This window comes from Tenrec ecaudatus (assembly GCF_050624435.1).
Source record: "Tenrec ecaudatus isolate mTenEca1 chromosome 12 unlocalized genomic scaffold, mTenEca1.hap1 SUPER_12_unloc_4, whole genome shotgun sequence".
In the NCBI taxonomy this organism is placed as follows: domain Eukaryota; kingdom Metazoa; phylum Chordata; class Mammalia; order Afrosoricida; family Tenrecidae; genus Tenrec; species Tenrec ecaudatus.
The window spans coordinates 457,521-475,942 of record NW_027457636.1 but is presented as its reverse complement, the minus strand read 5'-3'; positions in this window follow the sequence as shown (position 1 = coordinate 475,942).

Below are 18,422 nucleotides of genomic sequence, written 5' to 3'. Positions count from 1 at the left end.
TAGGATACCAGCGGGCACTTGGACGATCTAGGTTAACGAACGTGCACTTGGACTATCTAGGTTTCCTAGCAGGCACTTGGACTATGTACATACCCTAGCGCGCACTTGGACTATCTAGGTTACCTAGCGGGCACTTGGACTATGTACGTCCCCTAGTGGGTACTTGGACTATCTAGGTTAACTAATGGGCACTAGTACTATCTAGGTTAACTAGCGGGCACTTGGACTATCTAGGTTACCTAGAATGCACTTGGATTATGAAGGATCCCTAGCGGGCACTTGGACTATCTAGGTTAACTAGCGGGCACTTGGACTATGTAGGTTAACTAGCGGACACTTGCACTATCTAGGTTAACTAGCAGGCCCTTGCACTATGTATGTTAACTAGCGGACCCATGGATTATGTAGGTTTACTAGCAGGCACTTGGACTATCTAGGTTAACTAGCGGGCACTTGCACTATGTAGGTTAACTAGTGGGCCCATGGATTATGTAGGTTTACTAGCAGGCACTTGGACTATCTAGGTTAACTAGCGGGCACGTGGACTATGTAGTTTCCCTAGCGGGCATTTGTACTATTTAAGTTACCTAGCGGGCACTTGGACTATGTAGCTTACCTAGCGGGCATTTGGACTATAGAGGTTACCTAGAAGGCACATTGACTATCTAGGTTAACTAACGGGCACTTGGACTATGTAGGGTAACTAGCGGGCACTTGGACTGTCTAGGTTACCTAGCGGACACTTGGATTATCTAGGTTAACGAACGGGCACTTGGACTATGTAGGTTACCTAGCCGCCACTTGGACTATCTAGGTTAGCTAACAGGCACTTGGACTATCTAGGTTCTCTAGCGGGCACTTGTACTATCTAGGTTACCTAGCTGGCACTTTGACTATGTAGGTCAACTAGCGGGCCCTTGGACTATCTAGGTTAGCTAACAGGCACTTGGACTATGTAGGTTCCTTAGCGGTCACGTGGACTACGTAGGCTCCCTAGAAGGCACTTGGACTATGTAGGTTAACTAGCGGGCACTTGGACTATCCAGGTTACCAGGCGGCACTTGGACTATGTAGGTTACCCAATGGGCACTTGGACTATCTAGATTAACGAACGGACACTTGGACTATGTAGGTTAGCTATCAGGCACTTGGACTATCTAGGTTACCTAGCAGTCACTTGGACTATGTAGGTTACCTAGCGGACACTTGGAAGATTTTGGTTAACTGGCGGGCACTTGGACTATCTAGGTTAACTAGAGGGCCCTTGGACTATCTAGGTTTACTAGCGGGCACTTGGATTATCTAGGTTAATTAGCGGACACTTTGACTATGTAGTTTCCCTAGCGGGCATTTGGATTATTTAGGTTACCTAGTTGGCACTTGGACTATGTATGTTACCTAGCGGGCACTTGGACTACGTAGGTTAACTAGAAGGCACTTGGACTATCAAGGTTACCTAGCGGGCCCTTGGACTATGTAGGATACCAGTGGGCACTTGGACGATCTAGGTTAACGAACGTGCACTTGGACTATGTAGGTAACCCAGCGGGCACTAGGACTGTCTAGTTTACCTAGCTGGCCCTTGGACTATCTAGGTTAACGAACGGGCACTTGGACTATGTAGGTTAACTAGCGGACACTTGGACTATGTAGGTTGCCTAGCGAGCACTTGGACTATGTAGGTTCCCTAGCGGGCACTTGGACTATGTAGGTTCCCTATCGGGTACTTGGACTGTCTAGGTTAACTAGGGGGCAATTGGACTGTCTAGGTTGCCTAGTGGGCACTTGGACTATGTACGTTCCCTATCGGGCACTTGGGCTATCTACGTTACCTAGCGGGCACTTGGACAATGTAGGTTAACTAGCAGGCCCTTGGACTATGTAGGTTAACTAGTGGGCACTTAGACTATCTAGGTTACCTAGCGGGCACTTGGACAATGTACACATCCTAGCGGGCACTTGGACTATCTAGGTTACCTAGATAGCACTTGGACTATATAGGTTCCTTAGCGGGCACTTGGACTATCTAGGTTAACTAGCAGGCACTTGGACTATCTAGATTAACTAGCGGGCCCTTGGACTATCTAGGTTTACTAGCGGGCACTTGGACTATCTAGGTTAACTAGCGGGCACTTGGACTATGTAGTTTTCCTAGCGGGCACTTTGACTGTCTAGGTTACATAGCGGGCACTTGGACTATATAGGTTCCCTAGTTGGCACTTGGACTATCTAGGTTAAGGAACGGGCACTTGGAATATGCAGGTAACCTAGCGGGCACTTGGACTGTCTAGGTTACCTAGCAGGCACTTGGACATCTAGGTTAACGAACGGGCTCTTGGGCCATGTAGGTTGCCTAACGGGCACTTGGACTATCTAGGTTACCTAACGGGCACTTTGACTATCTAGGTTACATAGCGGGCACTTGGACTATGTAGGTTAACTAGTGAGCACTTGGACTCTAGGTTACCTAGCGGGCACTTGGACTATCTAGGTTACCTAGCGGGCCCTTGGACTATGTAGGTTTCCTAGCGGGTACTTGGACTATCTAGGTTAACGAACGGGCACTTGGACTATATAGGTAACCTAGCGGGCACTAGGACAGTCTAGGTTACCTAGCGGGCACTTGGACAATCTAGGTTAACGAACGGGCACTTGGACTATGTAGGTTACCTAGCGGGCACTTGGACTATGTAGGATCCCTATCGGACATTTGGACTACTTAGGTTACCTAGCGGGCACTTGGATTATCTAGGTCAACTAGCGGGCCCCTGTACTATGTAGCTTAACTAGCGAGCACTTGGACTATCTAGGTTAACTAGCGGACCTTGGACTATGTAGGTTATCTAGCGGGCCCTTGGACTATGTAGGTTACCTAGCGGGCACTTGGACTATCTAGGTTAACGAACGGGCACTTGGACTATCTAGGTTACCTAGCGGGCACTTGGACTATGTAGGATCCCTATCAGACATTTGTACTACTTAGGTTATCTAGCGGGCAATTTGACTATGTAGGTTAAGTAGCGGGCACTTGGGCTATCTAGGTTTCCTAGCAGGCGTTTGGACTATGTACATACCCTAGCGCGCACTTGGACTATCTAGGTTACCTAGCGGGCACATGGACTATGTACGTCCCCTAGTGGGCACTTGGACTATCTATGTTAACTAACGGGCACTAGGACTATCTAGGTTAACTAGCGGGCACTTGGACTATCTAGGTTACCTAGAATGCACTTGGATTATGAAGGATCCCTAGCGGGCACTTGGACTATCTAGGTTAACTAGCGGACACTTGCACTATCTAGGTTAACTAGCAGGCCCTTGCACTATGTATGTTAACTAGCGGACCCATGGATTATGTAGGTTTACTAGCAGGCACTTGGACTATCTAGGTTAACTAGCGGGCACTTGCACTATGTAGGTTAACTAGTGGGCCCATGGATTATGTAGGTTTACTAGCAGGCACTTGGACTATCTAGGTTAACTAGCGGGCACGTGGACTATGTAGTTTCCCTAGCGGGCATTTGTACTATTTAAGTTACCTAGCGGGCACTTGGACTATGTAGCTTACCTAGCGGGCATTTGGACTATAGAGGTTACCTAGAAGGCACATTGACTATCTAGGTTAACTAACGGGCACTTGGACTATGTAGGGTAACTAGCGGGCACTTGGACTGTCTAGGTTACCTAGCGGACACTTGGATTATCTAGGTTAACGAACGGGCACTTGGACTATGTAGGTTACCTAGCCGCCACTTGGACTATCTAGGTTAGCTAACAGGCACTTGGACTATCTAGGTTCTCTAGCGGGCACTTGTACTATCTAGGTTACCTAGCTGGCACTTTGACTATGTAGGTCAACTAGCGGGCCCTTGGACTATCTAGGTTAGCTAACAGGCACTTGGACTATGTAGGTTCCTTAGCGGTCACGTGGACTACGTAGGCTCCCTAGAAGGCACTTGGACTATGTAGGTTAACTAGCGGGCACTTGGACTATCCAGGTTACCAGGCGGCACTTGGACTATGTAGGTTACCCAATGGGCACTTGGACTATCTAGATTAACGAACGGACACTTGGACTATGTAGGTTAGCTATCAGGCACTTGGACTATCTAGGTTACCTAGCAGTCACTTGGACTATGTAGGTTACCTAGCGGACACTTGGAAGATTTTGGTTAACTGGCGGGCACTTGGACTATCTAGGTTAACTAGAGGGCCCTTGGACTATCTAGGTTTACTAGCGGGCACTTGGATTATCTAGGTTAATTAGCGGACACTTTGACTATGTAGTTTCCCTAGCGGGCATTTGGATTATTTAGGTTACCTAGTTGGCACTTGGACTATGTATGTTACCTAGCGGGCACTTGGACTACGTAGGTTAACTAGAAGGCACTTGGACTATCAAGGTTACCTAGCGGGCCCTTGGACTATGTAGGATACCAGTGGGCACTTGGACGATCTAGGTTAACGAACGTGCACTTGGACTATGTAGGTAACCCAGCGGGCACTAGGACTGTCTAGTTTACCTAGCTGGCCCTTGGACTATCTAGGTTAACGAACGGGCACTTGGACTATGTAGGTTAACTAGCGGACACTTGGACTATGTAGGTTGCCTAGCGAGCACTTGGACTATGTAGGTTCCCTAGCGGGCACTTGGACTATGTAGGTTCCCTATCGGGTACTTGGACTGTCTAGGTTAACTAGGGGGCAATTGGACTGTCTAGGTTGCCTAGTGGGCACTTGGACTATGTACGTTCCCTATCGGGCACTTGGGCTATCTACGTTACCTAGCGGGCACTTGGACAATGTAGGTTAACTAGCAGGCCCTTGGACTATGTAGGTTAACTAGTGGGCACTTAGACTATCTAGGTTACCTAGCGGGCACTTGGACAATGTACACATCCTAGCGGGCACTTGGACTATCTAGGTTACCTAGATAGCACTTGGACTATATAGGTTCCTTAGCGGGCACTTGGACTATCTAGGTTAACTAGCAGGCACTTGGACTATCTAGATTAACTAGCGGGCCCTTGGACTATCTAGGTTTACTAGCGGGCACTTGGACTATCTAGGTTAACTAGCGGGCACTTGGACTATGTAGTTTTCCTAGCGGGCACTTTGACTGTCTAGGTTACATAGCGGGCACTTGGACTATATAGGTTCCCTAGTTGGCACTTGGACTATCTAGGTTAAGGAACGGGCACTTGGAATATGCAGGTAACCTAGCGGGCACTTGGACTGTCTAGGTTACCTAGCAGGCACTTGGACATCTAGGTTAACGAACGGGCTCTTGGGCCATGTAGGTTGCCTAACGGGCACTTGGACTATCTAGGTTACCTAACGGGCACTTTGACTATCTAGGTTACATAGCGGGCACTTGGACTATGTAGGTTAACTAGTGAGCACTTGGACTCTAGGTTACCTAGCGGGCACTTGGACTATCTAGGTTACCTAGCGGGCCCTTGGACTATGTAGGTTTCCTAGCGGGTACTTGGACTATCTAGGTTAACGAACGGGCACTTGGACTATATAGGTAACCTAGCGGGCACTAGGACAGTCTAGGTTACCTAGCGGGCACTTGGACAATCTAGGTTAACGAACGGGCACTTGGACTATGTAGGTTACCTAGCGGGCACTTGGACTATGTAGGATCCCTATCGGACATTTGGACTACTTAGGTTACCTAGCGGGCACTTGGATTATCTAGGTCAACTAGCGGGCCCCTGTACTATGTAGCTTAACTAGCGAGCACTTGGACTATCTAGGTTAACTAGCGGACCTTGGACTATGTAGGTTATCTAGCGGGCCCTTGGACTATGTAGGTTACCTAGCGGGCACTTGGACTATCTAGGTTAACGAACGGGCACTTGGACTATCTAGGTTACCTAGCGGGCACTTGGACTATGTAGGATCCCTATCAGACATTTGTACTACTTAGGTTATCTAGCGGGCAATTTGACTATGTAGGTTAAGTAGCGGGCACTTGGGCTATCTAGGTTTCCTAGCAGGCGTTTGGACTATGTACATACCCTAGCGCGCACTTGGACTATCTAGGTTACCTAGCGGGCACATGGACTATGTACGTCCCCTAGTGGGCACTTGGACTATCTATGTTAACTAACGGGCACTAGGACTATCTAGGTTAACTAGCGGGCACTTGGACTATCTAGGTTACCTAGAATGCACTTGGATTATGAAGGATCCCTAGCGGGCACTTGGACTATCTAGGTTAACTAGCGGGCACTTGGACTATGTAGGTTAACTAGCGGACACTTGCACTATCTAGGTTAACTAGCGGGCCCTTGCAATATGTAGGTAAACTAGCGGACCCATGGATTATGTAGGTTTACTAGCAGGCACTTGGACTATCTAGGTTAAGTAGTGGGCCCTTGCACTATGTAGGTTAACTTGCGGGCCCATGGATTTTGTAGGTTTACTAGCAGGCACTTGGACTATCTAGGTTAACTATCGGGCACTTGGACTATGTAGGCTCCCTAGAAGGCACTTGGACTATGTAGGTTAACTAGCAGGCACTTGGACTATCTAGGTTAACTAGCGGGCACTTCGAATATGTAGTTTCCCTAGCGGGCATTTGTACTATTTAGGTTACTTAGCGGGCACTTGGACTATGTAGGTTACCTCGCGGGCACTTGGACTATCTAGGTTACCTAGCAGGCACATTGACTATCTAGGTTAACTAACGGGCACTTGGACTATGCAGGGTAACTAGCGGGCACTTGGACTGTCTAGGTTACCTAGCGGACACTTGAATTATCTAGGTTAACGAACGGGCACTTGGACTATGTAGGTTACCTAGCCGCCACTTGGACTATCTAGGTTAGCTAACAGGCACTTGGACAATCTAGGTTCCCTAGCGGGCACTTGGACTATCTAGGTTACCTAGCGGGCCCTTGGACTATGTAGGTTTCCTAGCGGGTACTTGGACTATCTAGGTTAACGAACGGGCACTTGGACTATATAGGTAACCTAGCGGGCACTAGGACAGTCTAGGTTACCTAGCGGGCACTTGGACAATCTAGGTTAACGAACGGGCACTTGGACTATGTAGGTTACCTAGCGGGCACTTGGACTATGTAGGATCCCTATCGGACATTTGGACTACTTAGGTTACCTAGCGGGCACTTGGATTATCTAGGTCAACTAGCGGGCCCCTGTACTATGTAGCTTAACTAGCGAGCACTTGGACTATCTAGGTTAACTAGCGGACCTTGGACTATGTAGGTTATCTAGCGGGCCCTTGGACTATGTAGGTTACCTAGCGGGCACTTGGACTATCTAGGTTAACGAACGGGCACTTGGACTATCTAGGTTACCTAGCGGGCACTTGGACTATGTAGGATCCCTATCAGACATTTGTACTACTTAGGTTATCTAGCGGGCAATTTGACTATGTAGGTTAAGTAGCGGGCACTTGGGCTATCTAGGTTTCCTAGCAGGCGTTTGGACTATGTACATACCCTAGCGCGCACTTGGACTATCTAGGTTACCTAGCGGGCACATGGACTATGTACGTCCCCTAGTGGGCACTTGGACTATCTATGTTAACTAAAGGGCACTAGGACTATCTAGGTTAACTAGCGGGCACTTGGACTATCTAGGTTACCTAGAATGCACTTGGATTATGAAGGATCCCTAGCGGGCACTTGGACTATCTAGGTTAACTAGCGGGCACTTGGACTATGTAGGTTAACTAGCGGACACTTGCACTATCTAGGTTAACTAGCGGGCCCTTGCAATATGTAGGTAAACTAGCGGACCCATGGATTATGTAGGTTTACTAGCAGGCACTTGGACTATCTAGGTTAAGTAGTGGGCCCTTGCACTATGTAGGTTAACTTGCGGGCCCATGGATTTTGTAGGTTTACTAGCAGGCACTTGGACTATCTAGGTTAACTATCGGGCACTTGGACTATGTAGGCTCCCTAGAAGGCACTTGGACTATGTAGGTTAACTAGCAGGCACTTGGACTATCTAGGTTAACTAGCGGGCACTTCGAATATGTAGTTTCCCTAGCGGGCATTTGTACTATTTAGGTTACTTAGCGGGCACTTGGACTATGTAGGTTACCTCGCGGGCACTTGGACTATCTAGGTTACCTAGCAGGCACATTGACTATCTAGGTTAACTAACGGGCACTTGGACTATGCAGGGTAACTAGCGGGCACTTGGACTGTCTAGGTTACCTAGCGGACACTTGAATTATCTAGGTTAACGAACGGGCACTTGGACTATGTAGGTTACCTAGCCGCCACTTGGACTATCTAGGTTAGCTAACAGGCACTTGGACAATCTAGGTTCCCTAGCGGGCACTTGGACTATGTAGGTTACCTAGCGGACACTTGGAATATTTAGGTTAACTAGCGGGCACTTGGACTATCTAGGTTAACTAGCGGGACCTTCGACTATCTAGGTTTATTAGCGGGCACTTGGACTATCTAGGTTAACTAGCAGGCACTTGGATTATCTAGGTTAACGAACGGGCTCTTGGACTATGTAGGTTACCTAGCCGCCACTTGGACTATCTAGGTTAGCTAACAGGCACTTGGACTATCTAGGTTCTCTAGCGGGCACTTGTACTATCTAGGTTACCTAGCTGGCAATTTGACTATGTAGGTCAACTAGCGGGCCCTTGGACTATCTAGGTTAGCTAACGGGCACTTGGACTATGTAGGTTCCTTAGCGGTCACGTGTACTACGTAGGCTCCCTAGAAGGCACTTGGACTATGTAGGTTAACTAGCGGGCACTTGGACTATCCAGGTTACCAGGCGGCCCTTGGACTATGTAGGTTACCCAATGGGCACTTGGACTATCTAGATTAACGAACGGACACTTGGACTATGTAGGTTAGCTATCAGGCACTTGGACTATCTAGGTTACCTAGCAGTCACTTGGACTATGTAGGTTACCTAGCGGACACTTGGAAGATTTTGGTTAACTAGCGGGCACTTGGACTATCTAGGTTAACTAGAGGGCCCTTGGACTATCTAGGTTTACTAGCGGGCACTTGGATTATCTAGGTTAATTAGCGGACACTTTGACTATGTAGTTTCCCTAGCGGGCATTTGGATTATTTAGGTTACCTAGTTGGCACTTGGACTATGTATGTTACCTAGCGGGCACTTGGACTACGTAGGTTAACTAGAAGGCACTTGGACTATCAAGGTTACCTAGCGGGCCCTTGGACTATGTAGGATACCAGTGGGCACTTGGACGATCTAGGTTGACGAACGTGCACTTGGACTATGTAGGTAACCCAGCGGGCACTAGGACTGTCTAGTTTACCTAGCTGGCCCTTGGACTATCTAGGTTAACGAACGGGCACTTGGACTATGTAGGTTAACTAGCGGACACTTGGACTATGTAGGTTGCCTAGCGAGCACTTGGACTATGTAGGTTCCCTAGCGGGCACTTGGACTATGTAGGTTCCCTATCGGGTACTTGGACTGTCTAGGTTAACTAGGGGGCAATTGGACTGTCTAGGTTGCCTAGTGGGCACTTGGACTATGTACGTTCCCTATCGGGCACTTGGGCTATCTACGTTACCTAGCGGGCACTTGGACAATGTAGGTTAACTAGCAGGCCCTTGGACTATGTAGGTTAACTAGTGGGCACTTAGACTATCTAGGTTACCTAGCGGGCACTTGGACAATGTACACATCCTAGCGGGCACTTGGACTATCTAGGTTACCTAGATAGCACTTGGACTATATAGGTTCCTTAGCGGGCACTTGGACTATCTAGGTTAACTAGCAGGCACTTGGACTATCTAGATTAACTAGCGGGCCCTTGGACTATCTAGGTTTACTAGCGGGCACTTGGACTATCTAGGTTAACTAGCGGGCACTTGGACTATGTAGTTTTCCTAGCGGGCACTTTGACTGTCTAGGTTACATAGCGGGCACTTGGACTATATAGGTTCCCTAGTTGGCACTTGGACTATCTAGGTTAAGGAACGGGCACTTGGAATATGCAGGTAACCTAGCGGGCACTTGGACTGTCTAGGTTACCTAGCAGGCACTTGGACATCTAGGTTAACGAACGGGCTCTTGGGCCATGTAGGTTGCCTAACGGGCACTTGGACTATCTAGGTTACCTAACGGGCACTTTGACTATCTAGGTTACATAGCGGGCACTTGGACTATGTAGGTTAACTAGTGAGCACTTGGACTCTAGGTTACCTAGCGGGCACTTGGACTATCTAGGTTACCTAGCGGGCCCTTGGACTATGTAGGTTTCCTAGCGGGTACTTGGACTATCTAGGTTAACGAACGGGCACTTGGACTATATAGGTAACCTAGCGGGCACTAGGACAGTCTAGGTTACCTAGCGGGCACTTGGACAATCTAGGTTAACGAACGGGCACTTGGACTATGTAGGTTACCTAGCGGGCACTTGGACTATGTAGGATCCCTATCGGACATTTGGACTACTTAGGTTACCTAGCGGGCACTTGGATTATCTAGGTCAACTAGCGGGCCCCTGTACTATGTAGCTTAACTAGCGAGCACTTGGACTATCTAGGTTAACTAGCGGACCTTGGACTATGTAGGTTATCTAGCGGGCCCTTGGACTATGTAGGTTACCTAGCGGGCACTTGGACTATCTAGGTTAACGAACGGGCACTTGGACTATCTAGGTTACCTAGCGGGCACTTGGACTATGTAGGATCCCTATCAGACATTTGTACTACTTAGGTTATCTAGCGGGCAATTTGACTATGTAGGTTAAGTAGCGGGCACTTGGGCTATCTAGGTTTCCTAGCAGGCACTTGGACTATGTACATACCCTAGCGCACACTTGGAATATCTAGGTTACCTAGCGGGCACATGGACTATGTACGTCCCCTAGTGGGCACTTGGACTATCTATGTTAACTAACGGGCACTAGGACTATCTAGGTTAACGAACGGGCACTTGGACTATCTAGGTTACCTAGCGGGCACTTGGACTATGTAGGATCCCTATCAGACATTTGTACTACTTAGGTTATCTAGCGGGCAATTTGACTATGTAGGTTAAGTAGCGGGCACTTGGGCTATCTAGGTTTCCTAGCAGGCGTTTGGACTATGTACATACCCTAGCGCGCACTTGGACTATCTAGGTTACCTAGCGGGCACATGGACTATGTACGTCCCCTAGTGGGCACTTGGACTATCTATGTTAACTAACGGGCACTAGGACTATCTAGGTTAACTAGCGGGCACTTGGACTATCTAGGTTACCTAGAATGCACTTGGATTATGAAGGATCCCTAGCGGGCACTTGGACTATCTAGGTTAACTAGCGGGCACTTGGACTATGTAGGTTAACTAGCGGACACTTGCACTATCTAGGTTAACTAGCGGGCCCTTGCAATATGTAGGTAAACTAGCGGACCCATGGATTATGTAGGTTTACTAGCAGGCACTTGGACTATCTAGGTTAAGTAGTGGGCCCTTGCACTATGTAGGTTAACTTGCGGGCCCATGGATTTTGTAGGTTTACTAGCAGGCACTTGGACTATCTAGGTTAACTATCGGGCACTTGGACTATGTAGGCTCCCTAGAAGGCACTTGGACTATGTAGGTTAACTAGCAGGCACTTGGACTATCTAGGTTAACTAGCGGGCACTTCGAATATGTAGTTTCCCTAGCGGGCATTTGTACTATTTAGGTTACTTAGCGGGCACTTGGACTATGTAGGTTACCTCGCGGGCACTTGGACTATCTAGGTTACCTAGCAGGCACATTGACTATCTAGGTTAACTAACGGGCACTTGGACTATGCAGGGTAACTAGCGGGCACTTGGACTGTCTAGGTTACCTAGCGGACACTTGAATTATCTAGGTTAACGAACGGGCACTTGGACTATGTAGGTTACCTAGCCGCCACTTGGACTATCTAGGTTAGCTAACAGGCACTTGGACAATCTAGGTTCCCTAGCGGGCACTTGGACTATGTAGGTTACCTAGCGGACACTTGGAATATTTAGGTTAACTAGCGGGCACTTGGACTATCTAGGTTAACTAGCGGGACCTTCGACTATCTAGGTTTATTAGCGGGCACTTGGACTATCTAGGTTAACTAGCAGGCACTTGGATTATCTAGGTTAACGAACGGGCTCTTGGACTATGTAGGTTACCTAGCCGCCACTTGGACTATCTAGGTTAGCTAACAGGCACTTGGACTATCTAGGTTCTCTAGCGGGCACTTGTACTATCTAGGTTACCTAGCTGGCAATTTGACTATGTAGGTCAACTAGCGGGCCCTTGGACTATCTAGGTTAGCTAACGGGCACTTGGACTATGTAGGTTCCTTAGCGGTCACGTGTACTACGTAGGCTCCCTAGAAGGCACTTGGACTATGTAGGTTAACTAGCGGGCACTTGGACTATCCAGGTTACCAGGCGGCCCTTGGACTATGTAGGTTACCCAATGGGCACTTGGACTATCTAGATTAACGAACGGACACTTGGACTATGTAGGTTAGCTATCAGGCACTTGGACTATCTAGGTTACCTAGCAGTCACTTGGACTATGTAGGTTACCTAGCGGACACTTGGAAGATTTTGGTTAACTAGCGGGCACTTGGACTATCTAGGTTAACTAGAGGGCCCTTGGACTATCTAGGTTTACTAGCGGGCACTTGGATTATCTAGGTTAATTAGCGGACACTTTGACTATGTAGTTTCCCTAGCGGGCATTTGGATTATTTAGGTTACCTAGTTGGCACTTGGACTATGTATGTTACCTAGCGGGCACTTGGACTACGTAGGTTAACTAGAAGGCACTTGGACTATCAAGGTTACCTAGCGGGCCCTTGGACTATGTAGGATACCAGTGGGCACTTGGACGATCTAGGTTAACGAACGTGCACTTGGACTATGTAGGTAACCCAGCGGGCACTAGGACTGTCTAGTTTACCTAGCTGGCCCTTGGACTATCTAGGTTAACGAACGGGCACTTGGACTATGTAGGTTAACTAGCGGACACTTGGACTATGTAGGTTGCCTAGCGAGCACTTGGACTATGTAGGTTCCCTAGCGGGCACTTGGACTATGTAGGTTCCCTATCGGGTACTTGGACTGTCTAGGTTAACTAGGGGGCAATTGGACTGTCTAGGTTGCCTAGTGGGCACTTGGACTATGTACGTTCCCTATCGGGCACTTGGGCTATCTACGTTACCTAGCGGGCACTTGGACAATGTAGGTTAACTAGCAGGCCCTTGGACTATGTAGGTTAACTAGTGGGCACTTAGACTATCTAGGTTACCTAGCGGGCACTTGGACAATGTACACATCCTAGCGGGCACTTGGACTATCTAGGTTACCTAGATAGCACTTGGACTATATAGGTTCCTTAGCGGGCACTTGGACTATCTAGGTTAACTAGCAGGCACTTGGACTATCTAGATTAACTAGCGGGCCCTTGGACTATCTAGGTTTACTAGCGGGCACTTGGACTATCTAGGTTAACTAGCGGGCACTTGGACTATGTAGTTTTCCTAGCGGGCACTTTGACTGTCTAGGTTACATAGCGGGCACTTGGACTATATAGGTTCCCTAGTTGGCACTTGGACTATCTAGGTTAAGGAACGGGCACTTGGAATATGCAGGTAACCTAGCGGGCACTTGGACTGTCTAGGTTACCTAGCAGGCACTTGGACATCTAGGTTAACGAACGGGCTCTTGGGCCATGTAGGTTGCCTAACGGGCACTTGGACTATCTAGGTTACCTAACGGGCACTTTGACTATCTAGGTTACATAGCGGGCACTTGGACTATGTAGGTTAACTAGTGAGCACTTGGACTCTAGGTTACCTAGCGGGCACTTGGACTATCTAGGTTACCTAGCGGGCCCTTGGACTATGTAGGTTTCCTAGCGGGTACTTGGACTATCTAGGTTAACGAACGGGCACTTGGACTATATAGGTAACCTAGCGGGCACTAGGACAGTCTAGGTTACCTAGCGGGCACTTGGACAATCTAGGTTAACGAACGGGCACTTGGACTATGTAGGTTACCTAGCGGGCACTTGGACTATGTAGGATCCCTATCGGACATTTGGACTACTTAGGTTACCTAGCGGGCACTTGGATTATCTAGGTCAACTAGCGGGCCCCTGTACTATGTAGCTTAACTAGCGAGCACTTGGACTATCTAGGTTAACTAGCGGACCTTGGACTATGTAGGTTATCTAGCGGGCCCTTGGACTATGTAGGTTACCTAGCGGGCACTTGGACTATCTAGGTTAACGAACGGGCACTTGGACTATCTAGGTTACCTAGCGGGCACTTGGACTATGTAGGATCCCTATCAGACATTTGTACTACTTAGGTTATCTAGCGGGCAATTTGACTATGTAGGTTAAGTAGCGGGCACTTGGGCTATCTAGGTTTCCTAGCAGGCGTTTGGACTATGTACATACCCTAGCGCGCACTTGGACTATCTAGGTTACCTAGCGGGCACATGGACTATGTACGTCCCCTAGTGGGCACTTGGACTATCTATGTTAACTAACGGGCACTAGGACTATCTAGGTTAACTAGCGGGCACTTGGACTATCTAGGTTACCTAGAATGCACTTGGATTATGAAGGATCCCTAGCGGGCACTTGGACTATCTAGGTTAACTAGCGGGCACTTGGACTATGTAGGTTAACTAGCGGACACTTGCACTATCTAGGTTAACTAGCGGGCCCTTGCAATATGTAGGTAAACTAGCGGACCCATGGATTATGTAGGTTTACTAGCAGGCACTTGGACTATCTAGGTTAAGTAGTGGGCCCTTGCACTATGTAGGTTAACTTGCGGGCCCATGGATTTTGTAGGTTTACTAGCAGGCACTTGGACTATCTAGGTTAACTATCGGGCACTTGGACTATGTAGGCTCCCTAGAAGGCACTTGGACTATGTAGGTTAACTAGCAGGCACTTGGACTATCTAGGTTAACTAGCGGGCACTTCGAATATGTAGTTTCCCTAGCGGGCATTTGTACTATTTAGGTTACTTAGCGGGCACTTGGACTATGTAGGTTACCTCGCGGGCACTTGGACTATCTAGGTTACCTAGCAGGCACATTGACTATCTAGGTTAACTAACGGGCACTTGGACTATGCAGGGTAACTAGCGGGCACTTGGACTGTCTAGGTTACCTAGCGGACACTTGAATTATCTAGGTTAACGAACGGGCACTTGGACTATGTAGGTTACCTAGCCGCCACTTGGACTATCTAGGTTAGCTAACAGGCACTTGGACAATCTAGGTTCCCTAGCGGGCACTTGGACTATGTAGGTTACCTAGCGGACACTTGGAATATTTAGGTTAACTAGCGGGCACTTGGACTATCTAGGTTAACTAGCGGGACCTTCGACTATCTAGGTTTATTAGCGGGCACTTGGACTATCTAGGTTAACTAGCAGGCACTTGGATTATCTAGGTTAACGAACGGGCTCTTGGACTATGTAGGTTACCTAGCCGCCACTTGGACTATCTAGGTTAGCTAACAGGCACTTGGACTATCTAGGTTCTCTAGCGGGCACTTGTACTATCTAGGTTACCTAGCTGGCAATTTGACTATGTAGGTCAACTAGCGGGCCCTTGGACTATCTAGGTTAGCTAACGGGCACTTGGACTATGTAGGTTCCTTAGCGGTCACGTGTACTACGTAGGCTCCCTAGAAGGCACTTGGACTATGTAGGTTAACTAGCGGGCACTTGGACTATCCAGGTTACCAGGCGGCCCTTGGACTATGTAGGTTACCCAATGGGCACTTGGACTATCTAGATTAACGAACGGACACTTGGACTATGTAGGTTAGCTATCAGGCACTTGGACTATCTAGGTTACCTAGCAGTCACTTGGACTATGTAGGTTACCTAGCGGACACTTGGAAGATTTTGGTTAACTAGCGGGCACTTGGACTATCTAGGTTAACTAGAGGGCCCTTGGACTATCTAGGTTTACTAGCGGGCACTTGGATTATCTAGGTTAATTAGCGGACACTTTGACTATGTAGTTTCCCTAGCGGGCATTTGGATTATTTAGGTTACCTAGTTGGCACTTGGACTATGTATGTTACCTAGCGGGCACTTGGACTACGTAGGTTAACTAGAAGGCACTTGGACTATCAAGGTTACCTAGCGGGCCCTTGGACTATGTAGGATACCAGTGGGCACTTGGACGATCTAGGTTAACGAACGTGCACTTGGACTATGTAGGTAACCCAGCGGGCACTAGGACTGTCTAGTTTACCTAGCTGGCCCTTGGACTATCTAGGTTAACGAACGGGCACTTGGACTATGTAGGTTAACTAGCGGACACTTGGACTATGTAGGTTGCCTAGCGAGCACTTGGACTATGTAGGTTCCCTAGCGGGCACTTGGACTATGTAGGTTCCCTATCGGGTACTTGGACTGTCTAGGTTAACTAGGGGGCAATTGGACTGTCTAGGTTGCCTAGTGGGCACTTGGACTATGTACGTTCCCTATCGGGCACTTGGGCTATCTACGTTACCTAGCGGGCACTTGGACAATGTAGGTTAACTAGCAGGCCCTTGGACTATGTAGGTTAACTAGTGGGCACTTAGACTATCTAGGTTACCTAGCGGGCACTTGGACAATGTACACATCCTAGCGGGCACTTGGACTATCTAGGTTACCTAGATAGCACTTGGACTATATAGGTTCCTTAGCGGGCACTTGGACTATCTAGGTTAACTAGCAGGCACTTGGACTATCTAGATTAACTAGCGGGCCCTTGGACTATCTAGGTTTACTAGCGGGCACTTGGACTATCTAGGTTAACTAGCGGGCACTTGGACTATGTAGTTTTCCTAGCGGGCACTTTGACTGTCTAGGTTACATAGCGGGCACTTGGACTATATAGGTTCCCTAGTTGGCACTTGGACTATCTAGGTTAAGGAACGGGCACTTGGAATATGCAGGTAACCTAGCGGGCACTTGGACTGTCTAGGTTACCTAGCAGGCACTTGGACATCTAGGTTAACGAACGGGCTCTTGGGCCATGTAGGTTGCCTAACGGGCACTTGGACTATCTAGGTTACCTAACGGGCACTTTGACTATCTAGGTTACATAGCGGGCACTTGGACTATGTAGGTTAACTAGTGAGCACTTGGACTCTAGGTTACCTAGCGGGCACTTGGACTATCTAGGTTACCTAGCGGGCCCTTGGACTATGTAGGTTTCCTAGCGGGTACTTGGACTATCTAGGTTAACGAACGGGCACTTGGACTATATAGGTAACCTAGCGGGCACTAGGACAGTCTAGGTTACCTAGCGGGCACTTGGACAATCTAGGTTAACGAACGGGCACTTGGACTATGTAGGTTACCTAGCGGGCACTTGGACTATGTAGGATCCCTATCGGACATTTGGACTACTTAGGTTACCTAGCGGGCACTTGGATTATCTAGGTCAACTAGCGGGCCCCTGTACTATGTAGCTTAACTAGCGAGCACTTGGACTATCTAGGTTAACTAGCGGACCTTGGACTATGTAGGTTATCTAGCGGGCCCTTGGACTATGTAGGTTACCTAGCGGGCACTTGGACTATCTAGGTTAACGAACGGGCACTTGGACTATCTAGGTTACCTAGCGGGCACTTGGACTATGTAGGATCCCTATCAGACATTTGTACTACTTAGGTTATCTAGCGGGCAATTTGACTATGTAGGTTAAGTAGCGGGCACTTGGGCTATCTAGGTTTCCTAGCAGGCACTTGGACTATGTACATACCCTAGCGCACACTTGGAATATCTAGGTTACCTAGCGGGCACATGGACTATGTACGTCCCCTAGTGGGCACTTGGACTATCTATGTTAACTAACGGGCACTAGGACTATCTAGGTTAACGAACGGGCACTTGGACTATCTAGGTTACCTAGCGGGCACTTGGACTATGTAGGATCCCTATCAGACATTTGTACTACTTAGGTTATCTAGCGGGCAATTTGACTATGTAGGTTAAGTAGCGGGCACTTGGGCTATCTAGGTTTCCTAGCAGGCACTTGGACTATGTACATACCCTAGCGCGCACTTGGACTATCTAGGTTACCCTGCGGGCACATGGACTATGTACGTCCCCTAGTGGGCCTTGGACTATCTATGTTAACTAACGGCACTAGGACTATCTAGGTTAACTAGCGGGCACTTGGACTATCTAGGTTACCTAGAATGCACTTGGATTATGAAGGATCCCTAGCGGGCACTTGGACTATCTAGGTTAACTAGCGGGCACTTGGACTATGTAAGTTAACTAGCGGACACTTGCACTATCTAGGTTAACTAGCGGGCCCTTGCACTATGTATGTAAACTAGCGGACCCATGGATATATGTAGGTTTACTAGCAGGCACTTGGACTATCTAGGTTAACTAGTGGGCCCTTGCACTATGTAGATTAACTA